At 35.0% G+C, this 24,814-nt stretch overlaps 1 long non-coding RNA gene across 1 annotated transcript; it reads left to right on the forward strand.

Annotated features, from left to right (window-relative positions):
- Positions 1–17,436: 17,436 nt before the first annotated feature.
- On the forward strand, positions 17,437–22,320 carry LOC130053724 (uncharacterized). The gene is made up of 2 exons (XR_008802076.1): positions 17,437–19,199; positions 21,734–22,320. It is a non-coding gene; the product is annotated as an uncharacterized LOC130053724 (long non-coding RNA).
- The last annotated feature ends 2,494 nt before the right edge of the window (positions 22,321–24,814 follow it).

The raw sequence follows: 24,814 nt of genomic DNA on the forward strand, positions 1-24,814 counted from the left end.
CAAAGAAGACAAAAGCTTATGTACACGTGGCGTAAAACTTTACACACTTCTAGAGAAACTATTCTCATTATTTGTCCTATAGATCTATTTATATGACTGCACCGTGACTGTACCGAGAAGACAGCTGACATATCCTACCGGTCCTTTTCAGTCCGTGATGACCGTACTCTTGAACTCTTCCGTCCAGGCTGTGGCTGTCCTTATGGAACCAACAAAGAGTGCAATATTGACTGATCACAAAGTCCGAGGTCAATATTGTACATAAAAACCATGGATTGACAGAAATCAATTACAACTTGCTTTGATTAAATTAGGTCGTAATCATATATCTTGTACTAATGTTAGTATATAGGCCCCTGGTACTATATGCACGTCCTTCAGTGATGTCAATAAAGCGAAATGATACGCCTTAATTCTTTTCTATTGTGAGTACAATGCACATGTTTAAACCACAGCAGTTATAACAAGTATGAACAAGGAACAATTTGCAAATATCAGAACATGATTTTGTTTTATTTCGATGCTCTAACGGCAGCATTACGGTATGAATGTGGAGTTTGGGGTTACGTAAGTATTGACTTTTGAGAAATACTCCAAAAGTACAAATTTTATACGAGATCTAAAAACTCTACTAAGGGATGGAACATTGCATGCTGTATCTACCAAAAGACTACGAATATCATTGACTAAATCTAAAGCTACAATACACCTTTTACTATCTGAAACTAGACAACAGGATAAAATACCCAATAACTTGTACAGTCAGTAATGATGAAACTCTTATTGATGAATCTTACTTACTATGTAAAGTGCTCAAAATTCTGTAAAAGAATTAAAAGGAGAGAAAAAAAGATAGATATGTTTTTATATGAAAGATATTGTTCCCGACTAAATGTTGTAAAATGTAAGGAAACCAGAACTTTATGGAACGTTGATTCACTCGAATTATTGTCTAGATCTTCCTTGAAATTTTTACATGTATCATGCATACGGAATGTCTGCACCTCATGTATCAATGTTAAATAGAAGAATAAAACGGCGTGTTGCTGACCGGGTATTTGAAGTCTTGTTTTAATAGTGAATTTTATTATGACCCCCCCCCACCCCCCACCCCCCTCTCTCTATATGAAAGGTATCAATATATGTTATGAACTTATGATATATAAAAAAAGAGATATAATCTCTCGTTAGTTGTAATGCAATGTACACGGCATATCTTTGGAATATTTTAAGTACACAATGATTTATTGATCCATATGCAAGTTGGTCACCGATAAAAATGCAACAATCATGTGATGTATTTCAATAAAACCCAACAACAGTGAAATACCTTTTATGGGATTTATAGTCATATCTTAATTTTAATAATCATCACTGGAATTCTTCTCCTAAAATGTATATAGAATAAATGTTTTTCTACTTGCTGAGGTTGTTTTTTTTGTTTTTGTTTGTTTGTTTGTTTGTTTTGTTTTTTTTTTTGTTCCAAGGAGTTGTCCGTTTTAATAATTCAGGAACCTCTCATAAGGGTAAAATTGAAAATCTTTAAAATTCACCCGTAAATCGCTGAAAAAACAAAATTAGGTGTGGGTGGTACATGAACATATTGATATGAGCTATCTTCGTACATGTAAAACTATACTACACGTTTCGTCAAGATCTTTGAAGGACTATGACATATTTGTTTAGTGTTTATTATGCCGACGTCTGTTGTGCGTTTAATCATTGGATAATTACGTCGTTAGGTGAATGAAAGCGCATGAATGAATAGTGAAAAACAATATACGTAACCTGTTGACCTAATTAATTGACAATGGAGGTGATCTATTATATTGTCATAAGTATGTAGGATGCGTCATATCGTACGGAACAAGATGATATGTATTCCTAAAATTTAATCACAACATACGTTTTGCATGTTTCTTTTCTGTAAATACTTTAACTGTAAATCGAAAAGAGTAGTAAAGACGTAAAAGAAAAACATTGTTTTATGGATACACTATACGAACATTGAAATATTACTAAACTCTTTGTATTTCAAGATGACCATGGGGACTAGATGCAAGCTCTTGAAACAGCAAAATATCAGCAAAAAAAATCTTTTTTCTTAGAAAACGATTATCAGGATTATTTTCGTTCCACTGTTTTGCATGACATTAAAACATGTTGGGAGAGGGCTAAAATAGGCTATGCCTGCTGCCCAATCCCTTTCATTTTTTGTGAATAAAATTATTATAAATTAAATGACATTAAAAAAACCACATGGCATCATGTAATGAAATTTAGGGTATGTCAATTTTGAGAATCCTATCTTTAACTTTTTACACTCTTTAATGCGCGCGTCATTCAGTAAATGCGATTTTTATGGAGAAAAGGAAACGTGTAAAGTTCAAGTGATAAAACAGATATTCTGACAACCCACGCTTCATGATGAAATAAATTATTGCATATGAATCACACAGAATTAGTAACAACTGACTGCTGTTGTATAGAATCTCGGAGGAAGGAAAAAAACTTTGACTACCGCTAGTATGTTAAAATGTCAATTCAGATCCTCCCTGTCATACAAAACTCATAACCACCTCATTGAGTAGAATCAAGCATAAATCACTCTATTTTTAATATCAGATTATCGTAAATTTTACCATTGTTTTATAAAATACATTACCCGATATTTTCCCCGATATATTTTTTACTTAGACGACATATATTTTTTATTTATTTAAACGACTTTTTCTTTTAGATTTTATTTCTTATTGCAGTGTTTCACAAATCAATAATGTTCTATTTTGATGCACAACTCAAGGTCTCATTTATGAAAACGCTTTTGCTTCAGAAAAATAATCTTGATAGTCGCACAATCCCAGCGATTAAAAATCAGATGATTTTATAAATCGAACGGTAGGCTTACTCATTGCATGCACTCTCTTTCCCGCCGAAGTTGTTAAACGTTACTCATACAGTCGTTTATTAGAAATCAGGCGATGTCTCATAGTTTGGAGTACACTGAAGGACCCGTGCACTGACTGGGAAATAAGGACCTGTAATACATTGTTCTGTTCTGTTTACAATTTTCCAGTCAGTGCACAACAAAGGCATATTTTGTTGATACGAGTTGAAGAACTTCAGTTCCACTTATTTAATGCAAGGTCAGAGAATCTTATCCCGAGTATATCTGAGTACTTCCTGTACCTGAACTCAGAAAACTTGTCCATTTAGTACTCTACATAACCATGTAGCATTGAACAGATTCCACAGTTCATTGTACTTATCAGTAAGGTATATCTATTCTAATGGTTTATCGTCTTTGCATGCATGTCGCCAACCGTTCATACCACCTGAAATAGATGTATCAACGTGGCTACTGGCGTGTCTTCATCTCGTTGACATGGAAAGTCTATATTATATTCGTTACGGCTAGAATTTTATTAAATCCCTCGCTTGTTTCTCTATCTCTACTGATTTCACAATTTACAACATTTCTATTACATATTAAATATATTTTCTATTAAACAATATACAAAGTAACTTTTTCTTTTAGCAAATAATTTTTTTTCTATCACACACTTGTACAAGCTATTGTTTCTATCACAAAGTAATTTTTTCTACCACACACATTAGTACAAAGTAAAATTTTCTATCATGCACTATAGTACAAAGTAAATTTTTCTAGTACAAAGTAAATTTTTCTATCATGCTCTATATTACAAAGTAAATTTTTCTATCATGCTCTATAGTACAAAGTAATTTTTTCTCTCACTCACTATAGTACGTGTACAAAGTAATTTTTTCTATCATGCACTATTTTTCTTCCTTTGAAGTACTTTTGTTATTAGTCACTGATAAATGTTAAAAGAACAATGTAAAGTTTTGAATTATAATGTGGAAATTCTAAAATCTGTTACATCTCGCTCATCATTGTGATAAGGGGTATTTATATTCCGCTATTTTGAAATAGAAAAACCCATATATGAGCAAAAACTTTAGCATTCCGTAGCTCAGTTTTTGTTACTGGATAATCATTGAAGTGTCTAATGAAATAATACATATTAAGTGAACATGTAATTTATTATCATGATCAAACAAATGACGTAATAAACCAAGTTCAAACAAAATGACGTTAAATAGACCAAAATATACAGAACTGATTGGCTGGGACAACTTAATACAAACAACAGTTTACTAATGACTAGGTTTGCAAATGAGCAAATAAACAGGTAAATTACTCAAAATGATCCCGGCCAATATAATATCTAACAACACTAATGATATCAAAAAGGTGGCGCACAAAAAAGACCACAAAGCAATGAAACATGCGAACAAGTTGCTTGTAAGTTGTTGCGCCACCCAAAGAATGCATGTATATTATTGGTCAGGTGTCGTATTTATCACATTAGTGACCGTTATTGTAATTTAGCAGTCAAATTATGAAACATATCGTAATAATGCTCACTGTTGTAAGTTATTACATTATTAGCGACCATTACAATTTCGTAATCCCATCATGAAGCCATGATTGTAAGAACTTTCGATGTTACAGTTATTCTCAAATGGCTGTTACTGCAAGACAGCTGCATCGTGTATCCCTTGTTGTTTTTCAAAGTGGGGGGGGGGGGGGTAGGAAAAGATGTTTTGTCCAATCTTCAAAATCCTAATTCGTGTGTGTGTGTGCGTGCGTGCGTGCGTGTGTGTGTGTGCGTGCGTGAGTGGTTGTTTGGGGGAGTTATAGTTTTCTACTAAGGCTAACTTTTAAAAAAAAAATCCCAAACTTAAAACGTTGGAGGAGATTAAATCCTTATCTATTGATGCTCATACTTTGCTAAATAGTGGGAAAGGGGGCAGACATCCAATATATATATTTTAGTTGCATTACAAAATATCAAATAATGCTCATTGTCAAGAATTTACCCCCCCCCCCCCAACCCCCATTCTACGTGCTTGTTGAACACAACAGTGGTCATTAGGATATTGACCGTCATTACAAAAGCGGTTGCAACAATTCGTGGTATCTTTGGAATCAAGTTACAGTTAGACTATACAGTCGTTATTCACCCAATTAGATTGGAGGTTACAGAGAGAGTAAACATGCCTATCAAATACACGCATTGTAACTCCTGTATAGTTTTAAAAATAATACCGTTTTTGTCTGAATTGCTAAAGAATTTCACTGTTTCTCTTCAAGTAGTGCTATAAATTAAATAAAATGCCGTTCAATCGCAAAAAAAAAAACCCAACCCAACATACATGTAAGAATACGGACTTTACCACTGTAAACATCCACTAAAGTGTTATTGACAACAGAATCATTAATGAAATGATACAGTAAGATGGTAAGGATTTTTCAACTTCCTGGTCGACCTTGACAGTAAGCCGATACGATGTAAACATGTTATTTTTTTCGTTCCGAAATGAGCTCATCAAATTTCTTTATCATCAACGAAAGGATTGCTTTCGTTGCTCAGTAAATAATGTGAACGGTATACATACAATCTGATTAACATCCCCGTGAGGATTGCTATTATCTAGTTTAAACAATTCTGTTGTGTTTTTAATCCTGTCCGTTATTTTCGATAAATGTTTTTTTTCCCCTTTACAGATCGTTTCTAGAATCAGTGTCGTGAAAGTAACAAGGTAAAGGCTTCTGTAGAGGCAAAAGTTCACCGCGATTATGAAGTACATCCGTTATACAATCTGTTTAGGACAGACAGTCCCGGTGTAGTTCTACACTTCAGGCTACCTAAAAACAGCCCCAAGTCACTTTATTTGCGGTTTTGGTACTGGGAATTCGTGATTATTATCAAGTACTGCAAAGGTCAACAGACAAACCTAAATTCAAAACGAAAAGTTGACAATCTAAGAAAACGAATTGTTTTCGTACATTATCCGAAATTGAACAGTTCATCCGTGTCGGTTTGTAGCTCTACCGGTAAGTGCATAGTCGTCAAGCGAGTGGCAGCTTTGCGCTAATTCGCACGAGATGACTGCGGATCGAGGTCGATTATACACGAATTTGGGTATATTTGATAATTACCACTACATGTGATTCCTTAGCGTAAATTCAATAATTCAATCCTGAATCTTTTTTTTTTTTTTTTTTTTTTTTTTTTACAAATGTGTTAATAAAAATATGCATGTAACAACTCACCAATACCCCTACCTTTCTATAAAAAGCTATCGTTATTGTAGTGGTTTGATAGATTTTTTTTAAACAGACTCCCTTTCTTTTTTCTCATTCAATTCTTTCTTCTTCTTTTTTCATTTTGTTTCATTAAATGCATCAGACACCTCCATGCTAAAAATATAAGTCCGAGTTTGTGCTGTGGAGAAAACAAAGAAAATCCCGTGGTGTATTGCGGTCCAGAGTACTACAATCAAGGTGTTCATAAAATGCTAATATGGTATTTACACAAGTGAGAGGTTTTGATATTTAGTTAATGTAGTCCTTTTCAACAGTGCCATGTACATGTATGATACACCGTAACCCCGTGACTTTGAACTTTGACCCACTTTCCAATTTACATTGCTCATAACTTTTGAATTATAAGTGAAAAGGCTCTGATATTTAGTGGATGTAGTCCTTGTGACGGGGCCTTTCCACTGGTACATGTGCCTGTGACAAGAACTGGCTTTCATAAGCCATGCTAAAGTCTGAGACTCTCGTCTTACATCCATATCACTACACATAGTCAGTTAAAGAGTTTAACCACGCTCACATTTTTGTTGCGTGTATTATATGTACCGATCTAAAATAAAGATTACTAACTTACTTATCATATCCTGTTTTGCATGGGTGTCATAGCTGAAATCCGAATGTCGATATGGTTACTACGTAGTTGTGTGTGGATATTATGTAAACAGAATAGCTTCACAATAAGTAGATTTCGCATGAAAAATACCCCCTGTATATCGGGTCCCATTGTTTGAACATGTTGACCATAATAACGACTACCATGCCATGTTGAATAAAGAAACGAGGAAGAAGACTAAATGACAGGTACAATGTACATGTGATCGTACCAAGTATATACAGTTCATGGTTTTCTTACAAAAAGGCTATATTTGGTTTGCTGATAGTTTTTTTTTGGGGGGGGGGGGTGCCATCACCCCCTCCCTGTAAAAGAAAAGACCGTGCCCGATAGAATTATTTTCAGTACTGTTTATATTCTTTTGAAAAAATGGAATCAAAAGTGCTGCAATTTCTTAATTACATTCGAAATTAGTGAAAATAGTTAATGCGATTTTCCCCTCAGAAATCTTTATAGAGAAGTTGGGGAAAACGAAGTTTTGCCATCTCTCAAGGGTACTGGGAAAATTCATCTATCGTGTACATGTATGTATAAAGTTTATTCAAGCATGCGCTTGGTGACTTTTGAAAAGGAAAAACTATCCTTGAAAAATATCCAGTTCGTGTCAGAATACTGAAAATGCCACCTTTAAGACGCCTTATAAATCTTAATCGGAGCCAATATTTGGTCCTATTAGGAATTACAAGTGAGTGTGTATTGTTTCCTTGCACTATTTACAGCAAAGTTTAGAGCACCACTGACAACTGTGTGGGTCAAATGAGTCCTTGATGTTGATGTACATACACGTACAAGTTGTTTCGAGAGTGTTGAAAGGAATCGATATCTATCAAATATTAATTGATTATACATGTATATTGAAGTCCTCATTTTCAGTTAACTTTTTAAAAATGAACAGAAAAAAAGTCACTGATATATATTTTTCTCTTTTAAATCTCCAATAAAATGTACTACGTTTTAAACATTTATAAAAATGCAACCCATTAAATTTTGTAACAAATACCACATGAATTTTCAAAATAGCTCCTTACACATACATATAATTTCTTCGGAGGAACAGAATGTAATTATTCAGTGTAAACTTTACTCTGAATTTCCGTAAGTTTTGGTGACTGCAGTTCAGAATACCACTGATATTCCTTTGGTTTCGGTCCCGTGGGGATCCAGGTTAGAGTAGGTCCTCAGTTAATATCGGTTGAGATTCGGCTCGGCTGAATATTTAGACTGACGCCTTCACCGAATCTCGGAGCAGTCCATAATTCATGTCTGGAAATTTACTTTCAGCTTCGGTCAGTTCTAGCAATTAATGTGCACTTAGGTGACACTGATGTTCGCTTCAAATCTCTATCACTATTAATTTTGAATTGCTTACCGTCTAGGTATAAAAATTCCAAAATGAATTATATATATGTTAAGATAGTTTGCAAAAAGAAATTAGGTAATAACAATGCCCATTATATTTTTACTCGTTTTGTTTCAATTTGAAGAACAAGTAGTTTTTCTTTTTCTTTTCTTTTTTGTTAACGAGAATAAATTCTGCAGGCGTATTGCATTACGCTGTTTATTCTTCATCACTTACATAAATGTTCAGTTTATAAATGACTTGATATATAAACCCGACATGAAGGTCGTGTAAGATTTATCTCTTAACGTCAATAAAATTCTTTCTGTTTTTACACCTTCGCAGCTAATCAGATACGTCCTACAAAAACAACTCCTGTTTACCGCTGTCGAGTTATACAAATCTGTTTATCAAGTTTCATCACTTTGACCTCAGCATTGACGATCGTCCGCTCTGCTTCATTGGAAACATTATTTGATTGACCTTTAACTGTTCTGTTTAAGAACCGCGTTTAATTACAATGTTTATGTGCTTTTGTGGTTTCTCGTAGACGACCGATATGATAAAACGGTAAGTGCAGAGTGACCCCAGGTGAAACGATGGGTTTAGGTTTCGCTAAGTGCAGTTCATGAGGACAAACGATAAATGTATATCTACATGTAAACAATCATGATGATAAACAACCCTGGTAAAAAAAAATTGCACGCGATTGCAGCAGGTATACATCTTTGTGATGACCCAGGTACGTTGACAAAAAATCCTAAAATGGTGTCAGCAAGTTGTGAGCTACTTCATCAGATGATTAGAAACTGAGGTGGTGGTGCCTGATCAGCGCCAGGGCACCTGTCCTTAGGACCAAAGAATAAGAAAATTGTGTTGTGCAAACTCGAGCCTTTTGTAGAGAGTGGTTTTTTTTGTACTTTTGTTAGTAAAGCTAGGTATTAAAACTGACTTGATTTCTTTCATAACTATGCTCTAGGCCAGATTTTACAACATACAATGTAAGTATCATAATTATAATGTGAATAAAGTCTTATCTTCGTATTACACAAAAAAACAACAGTCAACTGAATTCACTTCAATGCTGTAGATGATAATCAACAAAAGTTGTATACAAATATAGTGTCCACATTTCCAACAATAACAAAACCCCATGCCAGACTTGTTTTTCAACAGGTTGGCGAACATAAATCTATCTAAGCAGAAAGGTAAATTGAAAGGAAACTCTTTTTTTTAACTTTCCTTTTACCCCAGTTGATGTTTAAAATTAATACTGCCAAATGTTAATTTGTGTCTTAAAACATGTAGTCAAATCCTTCATCATTTGACATAAGTATCATAAAATATAAGCTACGAAAAATATGGGCATCGTTTGACATAATCATCATGAATTGTAAACTACGGCAATATTAAGCTACAGCATTAGGGTTGAGTCAGTTAATTGTAGTCGTGTTTGTGAAATGACTGTACATAACACCATACTGCAACTGGGGGTGGAAACTGGGTTACAATATGTGAAGGATTCCGAAATCGAAAGCGAAACTTTAATCTAGAAAAAGACAAAGCATGTCCTACTACAAGTAATATACGTTTATTTATGCAGTCACTGTCATAGAGAATAAGTATCTGTTATGTCAGTATATTATTCTAAAGCCATAGAAGTAAACAGACTGTTTGGAATATGGCGGTGTACCTCCTTTTATAAAGTACTATAATCCTGAGTTAAAACATCGCAGCATGTTAGAACAACATATTATGTTAGAACATCGTGATATGTTAGAACAGCATGGTATGTTAAACATCATGGTATGTTAAACAACATGGTATGTTAAACAGCATGGTATGTTAAACAGCATGGTATGTTAGAACAGCACGGTATGTTAGAACAGCACGGTATGTTAAACAACACGGTATGTTAAACAGCACAGTATGTTAAACAGCATGGTATGTTAAACAGCATGGTATGTTAGAACAGCACGGTATGTTATAACAGCACGGTATGTTAAACAGCATGGTATGTTAAACAGCATGGTATGTTAGAACAGCACGGTATGTTAGAACAGCACGGTATGTTGAACAGCACGGTATGTTGAACAGCACGGTATGTTGAACACCACGGTATGTTAAACAGCATGGTATTTTAGAACCGCATGGCATGTTAGAACATCACGGTATGTTTGAACATCACGGTATGTTGGAACAGCATGGTATGTTAAAACAGCATGGTATGTTAGAATAGCACAGTATGTTAAACAGCAAGATATGTTAGAACAACACGATATATTAGAACATCAGATTATGTTAGAACAGCACGGTATGTTAGAACAGCACGCTATGTTAGAACAGCACGGTATGTTAAACAGCATGGTATGTTAAACAGCATGGTATGTTAAACAGCATGGTATGTTAGAACAGCACGGTATGTTAGAACAGCATATTATATTAGAACAGCACGCTATGTTAGAACAGCACGGTATGTTAAACAGTATGGTATGTTAGAACAGCACGGTGTGTTAAACAGTATGGTATGTTAGAACAGCACGGTATGTTAAACAGCATGGTATGTTAGAACAGCACGCTATGTTAGAACAGCACGGTATGTTAAACAGCATGGTATGTTAGAACAGCATGGTATGTTAAACAGCATGGTATGTTAGAACAGCACGGTATGTTAAACAGCATGGTATGTTAAATAACATGGTATGTTAAACAGCATGGTATGTTAGAACAGCACGGTATGTTAGAACAGCACGGTATGTTGAACAGCACGGTGTGTTGAACACCACGGTATGTTAAACACCACGGTATTTTAGAACCGCATGGCATGTTAGAACATCACGGTATGTTAGAACATCACGGTATGTTTGAACATCACGGTATGTTGGAACAGCATGGTATGTTAGAACAGCATGGTATGTTAGAATAGCACAGTATGTTAAACAGCAAGATATGTTAGAACAACACAATATATTAGAACATCATAATTATTATGTTAGAACAGCACGGTATGTTAAACAGAATTGTATGTTAGAACAGCACGTTTGTTAGAACAGCATAGTATATTAGAACAGCACGCTATGTTAGAACAGCACGGTATGTTAAACAGCACGGTATGTTAGAACAGCACGGTATGTTAAACAGCATGGTATGTTAGAACAGCACGATATGTTTAACAGCACGGTATGTTAAACAGCATGGTATGTTAAACAGCATGATATGTTAAACATCATGGTATGTTAGAACAGCACGGTATGTTAGAACAGCACGGTATGTTAAACAGGACGGTATGTTAAAACAGCACGGTGTGTTAAACAGCATGGTATGTTAAACAGCACGATATGTTAAACAGTATGATATATTAGAACAAAACGGTATGTTAAACAGCATGGTATGTTAAACAGCATGGAATGTTAAACAGCATGGTATGTTAAACAGCACGGCATGTTAAACAGTATGGTATATTAGAACAAAACGGTATGTTAAACATCATGGTATGTTAAACAGCACGGTATGTTAAACAGCACGGTATGTTAAACACCATGGTATGTTAAACAGCACGATATGTTAAACAGTATGGTATATTAGAACAAAACGGTATGTTAAACAGCATGGTATGTTAAACAGCACGGTATGTTAAACAGTATGGTATATTAGAACAAAACGGTATGTTAAACAGCATGGTATGTTAAACAGCACGGTATATATGTTAAACATCATGGTATGTTAAACAGCACGGTCTGTTAGAACAACACGGTATATTAGAACATCATATTATGTTAGAACAGCACGCTATGTTAGAACAGCACGGTATGTTAAACAGCACGGTATGTTAGAACAGCACGCTATGTTAGAACAGCACGGTATGTTAAATAGCACGGTATGTTAGAACAGCACGGTATGTTAAACAGCACGGTATGTTAGAACAGCACGCTATGTTAGTACAGCACGGTATGTTAAACAGCACGGTATGTTAGAACAGCACGGTATGTTAGAACAGCACGCTATCTTTGAACAGCACGATATGTTAGAACAACACGGTATATTAGAACATCATATTATGTTAGAACAGCACGCTATGTTAGAACAGCACGCTATGTTAAACAGTATGGTATGTTAGAACAGCACGGTATTTTAAACAGCACGGTATGTTAGAACAGGACGCTATGTTAGAACATCACGGTATGTTAAACAGCACGGTATGTTAGAACAGCACGGTATGTTAAACAGCACGCTATGTTAAACAGTATGGTATGTTAGAACAGCACGGTGTGTTAAACAGTATGGTATGTTAGAACAGCACGCTATGTTAGAACATCACGGTATGTTAAACAGCACGGTATGTTAGAACAGCACGGTATGTTAAACAGCATGGTATGTTAAACAGCACGGTATGTTAGAACAGCACGGTATGTTAAACAGCACGGTATTTTAGAATATCACGGTATGTGAATGTTTTGTCTGTTTGACATTTCTTCCAGTTTTCTTCACCAGCTGTAGGTGAAATGTCACACATTTAGGCCTATGCATGATCATAACGGTGAGGGTTCTTTATCGTACTTAGACCTGTTGAGACACAGAACCTCGGTTTTTATGGTCTCATCCGAAAATTTCTATTGCTGACTCATGAGATATATCGACTTAGAGGAAGCTCGATACATCAACCAAAATGTGCGTTTGGACAAAAAACTAATGTCTGACATAATGAAACGATATAACCAAACTTAAGGTAGGGTATCCATGCTGACTTGAGAGTAAAGAAAAACTTTGAAATTCAGATTTTGCAAAGTAGAAGATGAAAAACGCGTCACTGTAACAACACCTTTTGTCGGTTAAGATCGTGTGCTGGGAATTCTGCGGTCAATTTGAACTCTGCTGCAATGAAACAGTTGGGTTTTTTATCAAAGGAGAATCGCCCATCCCGCGCCGTATTGTATTCTGCTGAATCTTTTAAGATTGAATACAGCGTCTGAGACAACGTCTACACATAGCGAGTACATTTCAGAAGGTTGCCTTTGTCAAGGTCACACAGCGATAAAGCGTGCATTGTCCCTGGACAAAGGCCATGTCTTGCACGATGTTTAACGAACGAGTTGTTATGAATGATTTATATGTTATCTGTTTGTAATATGCATTGAATATTAAATCATAAAAGAGTGTTTATGTTACTGTTGCACAGATCTGTTTACAGGATGTTTTTGAGGATTGGTACTATGGTGTTGGCATTCTTCACCAGGAAATTCTTCCTTATCTCCCGGGTTACACCCCTCCATTTCCCGCGCTAATCTGGACAGTTTTATCCTTTCCTAGTACACAAAGTCTTAAATTAAAACAGAATATCAAAAACATCGAACTCCAAATTGCTTATTTGTTTGCTAAACGTGTTCGTTGTGCCAGAAACTTGCGCTGTTCAATCACGAATACTGATTAGATCGAGGGTCTTTTAAGATTTCCTTTTAATTCCATATCTACATGCATGCGGTTTTTGCCAATTTTGAATTTACTGGTCCACGGAAAATGTCAAGTTTACAAGTCTTCATGTTGTAAGTTTCATATTTTCTTCCATTTATTAAATGATACCATGCCACAAAGACTGTATGTTAGAGGTGTGGCGTATTGTCTTTATTGTAAAACAAAAACAAAGCTATTATTTGAAACCCCAGTGCGACAGAAAATGTGTATTTATCAATTAAGTTTTGGATGAATCATTTTGTGATCAAATTGTTTTGTAGCTTATCTAATTAAACAACGAAATTATGCAGGCCAATTTGCAGACAAACAGTAAAAAATGATGCCTGCAGTGGAATTTGTTTTCCGCGGAAGTCGTGTTTAGCTGAATTCGTTGTCCATAACTTTTATTGTTGGTGAAGGGAAGGTGCATGGATTCTCGATTCTCTATGTGAAAATGACATGCAATCTTGTTTGTATTTTTTGTGGAAATGAAATACACAGCAACACACTTGTTCACAGTTAGCACTGTTTATAGCAAGAAATAAATTTGAGCACTTTTTGTGTATGTATCTAAACAGCTGATTTTACTCCCTCTGGAACCAAACCTGCTTTCCCCAAGGCTTTTAATTGAATCCATTCCCTCCCCTTCCAGAATATTGAAATAACCGAAATCCTAATTACCCTGGACAGAAAAATTCCTAACTGCATTGGTTAGTCCAAATTATTATTTTTTTTTAGAATACCTAACAATTACTATTTGTCTTTGACAATGCCCTGAATAAAATTTTCTTAGAAAGTACTCAGGAAAAAAACCAATTTACAATGAACTCTAGCTGTCAATGGCTATTGCATAACCAACGTCTGTTATTGACACACATCAATTAACCAGGTCACTGTTTCATGTCTCTTAAGTGCAGACTCTATCGACTTGGCGCTGCACATTTTGTTTTTGTTACAATTAGATTTTATTCTGTGTTCGTGACATTGTCACTGATAAATGACATTGTCAAGGTCATTGTTTATATATCGGTAATGTCTGCTTACGACTCGATATATATGTTAAATATCATTAGCAGAGTGATGGAATAGTATAAAAAGAGAGTTACTTTGCCCAAGGGCGGTGCTTTTATTTAATCTTTTTTCAAAATAATGAGTCGAGAAAATCGTGACTTCACACAGAAAGCGTCACTGACTTCAATGCTTAAACGACGATAAAAATATATATTTACTTTTCATAAAAGGTTTTAATTTCCTATTCTTCAATTCAAGTCTATCAATATACAAATAACATTCTAGATCAGTGTACTGATGATGTTTAAAATCTTAAAAATATACCGATAACGTTCTCAATCAAAAACAATATACCGATAACGTTCTCAATCAAAAACAATATACCGATAACGTTCTCAATCAAAAACAATATACCGATAACGTTCTCAATCAAAAACAATATACCGATAACGTTCTCAATCAAAAACAATACACCGATAATGTTCTCAATCAAAAACAATATACCGATAACGTTCTCAATCAAAAACAATATACCGGTAATGTTCTAATTATCAGACATTATACCGGCAATGTTCTAATCATCAGACATACCGGTAATGTTCTAATTAAAAGACAATATACCGGTAATGTTCTAATTATAAGACACTATACCGGTAATGTTCTCAATCAAAAACAATATACCGATAACGTTCTCAATCAAAAACAATATACCGGTAATGTACTAATTATCAGACATTATACCGATAACGTTCTAATTATCAGACATTATACCGGCAATGTTCTAATCCTAAGACAATATACCGATAACGTTCTCAATCAAAAACAATATACCGGTAATGTTCTAATTATCAGACATTATACCGGTAATGTTCTAATTATCAGACATTATACCGGTAATGTTCTAATTATCAGACATTATACCGGTAATCTTCTAATCATAAGGCAATATGCCGATGACGTTCTAAATCTAAGATAATATACCGATAACGTTCTCAATCAAAAACAATATACCGATAACGTTCTAAATAAAAAAAAAACAATATACCGATAACGTTCTCAATCAAAAACAATATACCGATAACGTTCTAAATCTAAAACAATATACCGATAACGTTCTCAATCAAAAACAATATACCGATAACGTTCTAAATCTAAGACAATATACCGATAACGTTCTCAATCAAAAACAATATACCGATAACGTTCTAAATCTAAAACAATATACCGATAACGTTCTCAATCAAAAACAATATACCGATAACGTTCTAAATCTAAAACAATATACCGATAACGTTCTAAATCTGAGACAATATACCGATAATGTTCTAAATCAAAGACAATATACCGATGACGTTCTAATTATCAGACATTATACCGGTAATGTTCTAATTATAAGACATTATACCGGTAATGTTCTAATCATCAGACATACAGGTAATGTTCTAATTAAAAGACAATATACCGGTAATGTTCTAATGATAAGACACTATACCGGTAAATCATAAGACATCATACCGGTAATGTTCTAATTATAAAACATTATACCGGTAATGTTCTAATTATCACACATTATACCGGTAATGTTCTCATAAAAACACAATATACCGATAATGTTTTAATTATCAGACTTTATACCGGTAATGTTCTAATGATAAGACATTCATACCGGTAATGTTCTAATTATAAGACATTATACCGGTAATGTTCTAATCATTAGACATACCGGTGAAGTTCTAATTATCAGACATTATACCGGTGAAGTTCTAATGATAAAACATTATACCGGTAATGTTCTAATGATAAGACATTATACCGGTAATGTTCTAATTATAAGACATACCGGTAATGTTCTAATTATCAGAGAATATACTGGTAATGTTCTAATTATCAGACATTATACCGGTAATGTTCTAATCATCAGACATATCGGTAATGTTCTAATTATCAGACATTATACCGGTAATATTCTAATTGTAAGACAATATACCGGTAATGTTCTAATTATCAGACATTATACCGGTAATGTTATAATAATAAGACATTATACCGGTAATGTTCTAATTGTAAGACATTATACCGGTAATGTTCTCAATGTAAGACAATGTACCGGTTAAACCAATATACTGATAATGTTCTAAATCTAATACAGCCACAGACCGATGATGTTCTAAATCTAAAACAATATACCGATCACGTTCTAGATCAAAGCTAGGAAATAAAAATATTGCGTATTGATAGGTACACTGTTTTAAATTCTCACGGGTCTCTATATGTATTTTACTTTGCTATACATCTTTCAAATGCTGCAAAGTCAATATGGGATTAATGACGCAATTTAATATTTTCCAATGTCTTTGTCTTCGATATCTATAACAACTGAAATGGTAATCATTTGGTTATGAATGTGAACAATGTGCGTGTGGTTCTTGGTAAATATAGTACGACTAATTTGATAACTAGAAATTCCGACAGAAATGAAAGAACAACGTAAATATAAAAAATAATTTTAATCTTTGAAAAACACAAGGGGTATGATCTGCAATGCTACACGCCAGTATATACTTTCCATGAAGTGCTACCCTCATGTACTTTTCAGAAATGAAATTTATTTCTTGAATGACAATGAAGTGTCTTAGATCCCGTGGGGACCTGGGTTAGAATGGGTCCGCAGTACCCCTTACTTGTCGTAAGAGGCGACTAAATGGGGCGGTCCTTCGGATGATAATTTAAACCCTAAAACGCGAATAATATTCCCATTGAAAAAAAAATCCATTAGTAGGGAAAAGCATATTTAAAACGACATTCCTGTATACCAACAACAAAATTTTTGTGTATGTATATTGGGCAGACTAATCACAGCGAGCAGCTTGTGTATGGCAGTTATATGTATAGAAAATAACACTCTTCTGTTTATTCTGTGGACAAATCTGAATGAAAGTGTTTCACATAATCTTACAAAATGTCGATGTCCAAATCCAAAATAATCAATATTTCTTAACTGACGAGGGTACCTGTTTGTGACGTCACAGAAGTTTAGCCAGCAGCCTTTGAACTCGGAAGTATTGACAAGATCATGACGGATTAGTGTATTAACGAGGACCATCCCCGGTCTATTATCTGACAAATACCCGTTAGAAAGCCTCACCTTTATTTACACCACCGACCGTGCTTGAGATGAACAGGCACTGCTGTTAACAATCGTAATATAGTTACTAGGCTGTATATAGTAGTATACAGACTATATATAGAAACACACAAGTCAACGCTGGGTCAAACCGGACTGGACATCGCTTGGGGCAGACGGATGTTGTTGGGGCAAGTTGCCGTGTATTTTTGTTTATAATTTGGGCTTTTGGTACCTCTTACATGTACGTCATTTCTATGATGTGAGTGAATAAAATGAAAATGAAATTTACAAGAAACCCTTCGTGACGCTTTATTAATAAGTTCATGTTTCTAAGTAGTTATGAACTACTTAGTATCTTGGGAATTTTAAGTGTCAGCGTTGAAAATAGGATTGTTGCAGTGATTAACGCAATAAATAAACAAGAAAAATTGAAATGCCGGAATTAATTTCTTTTAATGGCATTTAGAGAAACAAATATCTCGTGACGATGTACCTGCAAATGATTCATTGTTATAATTATCACCACAACTAGTCAACAATTATAGTAATGAGAATACCAAACCCTCCGATGTGTAACCCGGAAGTTGTTAACTCCAAGATTGAACAAATTCTTAGCTGTTGCGTGATTGGTCAAATTGATGGGTGAAATTATTTGGAATTGAAGGAAATATTACAAAAGTTTGCATGAATTGTCCGGATGAGAAATTATTGCATAAAATCCAAAAAGAACAAAAAACGGCTGAGAAAATTACTATAGTAGGGATATATTTGAAATGAAGGGTGCAATACGCAAGTTTCGAGATGTGTACGAGTTATTTCCCTTTTGGGGATCTCTCGTACATACTTAGGCGCGAAAAAAAAAATTATGCGGGGTGGGACAAATGCTCATCACTGCAGAAGTGTACAGTGTATATACATGTACATTGTAAGTTTCTCATATGACGTTTTCATCACCCAAATTCAAATGAAACACAAAACAAGTAAATGAGAAGTATTCAGGGAGTCGATAAACACTTGAATTGTTTATTATATCACGTTATTTCATTGCTCATATATATCATGTCTAGGTTGTTAGCAGCAAATACAACATTGTTTTTATGTTTTCGTTTTAGGAAATATTTCTTTTGATGGTATTTTATATTTCTAATATTTACATCTTTAAATAGAAGTAGCATTTCATTATCCTACGGCCGATCTATTTGTGGTGGTATTAGAAAGTGCGCATGGGGAAATCAGAATTTTTTCTAGCTCACCTGAGCTGAAACCTCAAATGACCTTTTCTGATCGCCTGTTCTCCGTCGTCTGTCTGTCTATAAACTTTTTACATTTTCGACTTCTTCTACAGAACTACTGAGCCAATTTCAACCAAACCTGGCAAAAAGCATCCTTGGGTGAATGGCTTTCAAGTTTGTTCAAATGAAGAGCCATGCCAGATTCAAAGAGAAGATAATCACCAAAATGCAAAAATAAGGTTGGGTCATTAAAAAAATTTCGTCGTAAGGAACACTGGGCCAGAAGAGTTGAAATTTAAATGAAAGCTTCCTCACATAGTGCAGATTCAAGTTTGTTAAAATCATGGCCCCTGGGGGTTGGATGGGATCACAATAGGGGATCAAAGTTTTACATACATATATATAGACAAAATCTTCTCAAGAACCACTGAGCTAGAAAAGCTGATATTTACATGAAAGTTTCCTGACATAGAGCAGATTCAGGTTTGTACAAAGCATGGCCCCTGGGGGTAGGATGGGGTCACAATAGGGGATCAAAATTTTACATTCAAATATATAGGGAAAATCTTTAATAATCTTCTTCTAAAAAACTACTAGGCCAGGAAAGTGGAAATGTATATGAAAGCTTCCTGATATAGTGTAGATTCAAATTTGTTAAAATCATGGCCCCGGAGGTACGATGAGGCGACTATAGGGGATCAAAGTTTTACATACAAATATAATAGGGAAAATCTTGAAAACCCTTCTCAAGAACGACTGAGCCAGAAAAGCTGAGATTTGCATGTTAGCTTTCTGACATAGTGCAGATTCAATTTTGTTAAATTCATTACCCCTGGGGCTAGGATGGGGCCTCAATACGGGATCAAAGTTTTACATAACTAATAAATAGAAAAAAACGCTTTTAAAATTTTCTCCTTAAGAACCCTTTGGGCCAAAGAAGTTTACATTTGCACGAAAGCTTCCTGACATAGTGCAGATTCAAGGTTGTAAAAATCATTTACCCTGGCGGTAGGATGGGGCCACAATAGGGGATCAAGTTTTACATACAAATATATAGGAAAAATCATTAAAAATCTCCTCAAAAACTACTGGGCCAGGAAAGTGGAAATATCCATAAAGGCTTTCTGACACAGTGCAAATTCAAGTTTGTTAAAACAAAATGGTCCCTGGGGGTAGGATGGGGCCACAATAGAGGATCAAAATTTTACATACAAATATATAGGGAAAATCTTCTTTAAAAAACTACTGGGCCAGGAAAGTGCAAATTTATATGAAAGCTTCCTGACACCGTGCAGATTCAAGTTTGTCAAAATCATGGCCCCCGGGGGTAAGATGAGGCGACTTTAGGAGATCAAAGTTTTACATACAAATAAATAGGAAAAATCTTTAAATATGAGCCAACGTGACTAGGTGAGCGATGTGGCCCATGTACCTCTTGTTTCTTATTGTTTCTTTAGAATGTATACCCTATCTATAACATGCAGAAAACTTATTAATAGAAACTTTTGAAAAGAGATATGAATACACATATATAAATCTTGATTACTATAATCATTATGTTTCATTTTTATTCGTTATCAAATAAATATTATATGAATTTACAAGTTTTGACAACACGTACTCTCCTTAATGACAGTGTATAAAATATAGGAGCAAATCATCATGGTTTGAATAGACTACAGCTAGATTGATTGATTGATTGAATATTGTTCAACGTCCCTCTCGAGAATCTTTCACTCATATGGAGACGTCACCATTGCCGGTGAAGGGCTGCAAAATTAAGGCCTATGCTCAGCGCTTACGGCCTTTGAGCAGGGAGGGATCTTTATCGTGACACATCTGCTGTGACACGGGACCTCGGTTTTTGCGGTCTCATCCGAAGGACCGCCCCATTTAGTCGTCTCTTTGGACAAAGCAAGGGGTACTGAGGACCTATTCTAACCTGGATCCCCATGGGACTACTACAGCTAGAAATATCTATATCATATAATATATAGGAATGTATATTTTGGACCGTCGCGGTGGTCTACAGGTCAGAGCGTTCGCCCTCCATGCGGAAGGCCGGGGTTCGAATCCCGGCCGAGACAGACTTAAGTCGTTAAAACAGGTAGTGACAGTTCCATCGCCAAATGCCCGGCATCAGATGTGAATGTCACGGATCCTCGGAGATGACCTTAAAAACGGCGTGTCACAGTAGGTGTGGCACGCTAAAGAAGCCTCACTGCTCAATGGCCATAAGCGCCGAGTATAGGCCTAAATTTGAAGACCTTCACTGGTCTTGGTGACATCTCCATGAGTGAAAAACTCTCGAGTGAGACGTTAAACAAGATACAATCAATGTATATTTTGGTCATTGCTTTGTTTAAATCCGCGATGTGAAAATCAGAGCTGTAGACATGCACAGTATAATATTATATCCGGTCCAGCATATACACTGCAATATCGCCATTGATCATCATCAGAGAGAGAAAGGTACCTCCTATACAGAAGAGCTCCTACCTTGAAGCCTGCGTATTAACTGCAGATCGCTTTATCTACCCTTATATGAATAAAAGTTCAAATATGGCCTTTAAAAGCAACAGAAACCATATCAAATACTTTTGTGTTTTTTATGAGCGCTCGGAATGAACTTTCAAATATTGGCGAAATCAATATAGTTGTTTAGTGAAAGGACTAAAGTTTGTATTGGGGTCTATGGGAAATAAATTGCTACTCTTCTCCTAGCTGCAATAATGTAGCCCTCTCTGATTTTTTTTTTTTTTTTTTTTTTTAGGAGAGGGCTACAACTCCTTAGGATCTCCGTATTGGTGCAAATGCGGGAGTGATTCACTCCCGCAACATTTGCGCTCATTCTAAACATTTCCTGACTTTCTTTACGTAAATAAAATGATATTCTATGTTTCTTAGTCAATATATAAATTTACAACCTGCAACTTAAGATTTGTGAGGCTCTATTCTACCGTTTTCAACAATTTCGATAAATTCCAATTTCTCGATTCATATTTGTGCGCCATGTTTGATGTACTGAAGTTTCAACTTCCGATTGTCAAGTCATTTGCATATGCCATATAAGGTAGTATTTACATCAATGGAAAAGTATGGAGGCGAAAGCTATTTCGTCGGTATTGAAAAGGTTTGAATTTAATATCAAGTTAAAAACCGAACAGCAGAGTGTAAATTCTTTCTGCAACAATATGATTTTCCTTTCTTTGTCGAAGTGGCTCGAGTAACTACATTTTCGCGCTGATTGTCAATGCTTAGGTTTTTCATTAGATCCACCTACGAGATCTCGCGATAACAAGCATGGCGAAGCAGACGAAGAATTTTGCATGCTGTACATTGTATTTAATGAAAAACACCTTTATTAGACATGCCCGAGCACAAAGTTGGTACTCCTTTTGGTGTAAACAACATTTGGGACTAATACACAGAGTTTATTATCGGTTATTCATAAAATTATTTTGCACCATTACGGAGATCCTATGGAATTGTAGCCCTATCCCGAAAACGTCAGAATCAAAAAAAATTGGATAGGGCTACATTATTGCAGCTACTCTTCTCCATATTATAAATAAATGATTCTTCTATCCAGTCGTCAATGGAGCAAACAAGATCTTCTGAAGAAGCCCTCATAATTAAAAAAAAAATGTTTGGTTTATCCCCTCAAATAACTATTTGTAGCATTCGCGGAACGCAAGTCCGCGAAATCAATACCGGGTGAAATGAAGCACAATCCCCAATCATACTTGGTTTTACGTCACAGATTCGATCGAGCTGAAATGTGACGTCAGATATCAGAAATATCAATGTAAATGAACTTTTAAGGAAATCAGATTTTATGCATTCGTGTATAAATGAAGAGGTTTTATTGACCAAATAATACCGATTCAGGATCATTTACGTTTATGATAAAAATAGCACCACGGGCATATAAAGCCCTCGTTGTATACATATCATTTGAAATACTGAGATTGGAAAACAAGTGCACGTGCGCTTAAATGAATCCCTCTCTCATCAATTGGCTACCACATTTCGACAAAAATGAAAGTAGAACTGAAGAACAGAATAAAGTTTTAACTGGATGACATAAGTTAAACAGCAGAGCAAAGTTACGGCATGGAAATGAGAATGTATTAATATAGTTATAAAAAGAAGCTTTACACTTATGAATATGTACATGTAGACAAAAAGCGGACTATCAGTATAAACGATTCAAACAAGAATCAGAAGGGCAATATGAATAAAGACAAGAGACAAAGTTTCAGAATGAATGTTATAAATATGAAGCAAAATAGCAGAGGATAAATTTATAATATGAAATATACTAATGCTGTCTCGATTTGATTCTTTATCCTAAAAAAAAAACACCAAAAAAAAACAAAACTGGAAGTCTACCAGGAAAACTGAACGTACATCAATGGAATGAAATGGCGTTTACGCACAATCTTGTATATATAGGTATAGGCTTAGTATTAAGTCTCGAATTCGTATTTTCTTATTTAGGACTTATAGGCCTAGTTCTTATTCACAACAAAGCGAGTTAACAGCTAACAAATAAATATAACGAAAATCATGGTCTACATACATACAGGAAATGTGAAGATAACGAACAGTGATCAATATCATAACTCCTATAAGCAATACAAAATAGATTGTTGGACAAACACGGACCCCTGGATATACCAGAGGTGAGATCAGGTGCCTAGAAAGATTAAGCATCCCCTGTCGACCGTTCACACCCGCCGTAAGCCCTATATGCAACAAAGAATGAAGCGACATCTATCACAAATATATATGATTAAGTAAACAAAGAACGACAATCACTTATAACAGTCTCTATAAACTGTCCATAACAATATACATGTAGGCTGAAAGAAACATTTTTTTTCAATATAAACGATTTAAACAAGAAGCAAAAGTGACAATAACAAAAAGTGAAAGTGCAAATATTGAATGAAGACAACAGTATCCACAATTGTTGATTGTTTTATAAACATGAATTATCTTACAACATGTACTTGATAAACATTAGTATTTACATTTCTAATGTTTTTGTCTTATAATATCTTCACTACATTTGTAATTGTAATGATGCGATGAATGCATTGCAGCGGTGAACAAAGCGCGTGTGAATCTTGATAAATATAGTACGTCTATTTAACAATCTGATTAAAACCAGATCCTGAGATACGCTCACAATCGCTCCACTAGGATCTCTGTAGCGATCTAAGTGAGCGGATCTCAGGATCTGGTTTTAATCAGATTGTCTATTTAATGACTGGGAATTCCGGGGGTGGGGTGAAAATAGAATATTGATATAAAACAAAATGTGTATTAAACATGGAAGTGTTCCGTTTTCCAGTAGAACATATATGTAAGGTGTACGTACATGTATGTTTAAATGTAAGTCACATGACCTGTTGACCAATTTTTTGAATTTTTGAGCTTCGTCCCATAAAAAATATAATTACCCAGATTACACATATCTTTAAATATGTTTCCATATTAAACAATTGTATTAATTTAAACTTTGACGGTTTCTGATAATGATATTTTTTGTTTCATATTGGTAACCCTAAAAAGACCAGACACTCGAGTTTGAGGTTTGAGACGAAACCGGTTAATAAATTGCACTGGTTATAACACCTATATATCTCATTTGCAAATATGTTCAGACTTATTGCTAGAGGAGAATTATACTTATTGAGTATCTGCGGATTGCAATAACCGAGTTTTACCAGGCAAATGACTGAAATAAACTTACTGCACTATTTTGAATTATTTTCTGAAGCACCTATGAAATGAGGTATTGGATCACTGACTGAGAGACGAAATTTAGAACATGAACAATAAA

This window comes from Ostrea edulis, chromosome 4, assembly GCF_947568905.1.
Source record: "Ostrea edulis chromosome 4, xbOstEdul1.1, whole genome shotgun sequence".
Lineage (NCBI taxonomy): Eukaryota > Metazoa > Mollusca > Bivalvia > Ostreida > Ostreidae > Ostrea > Ostrea edulis.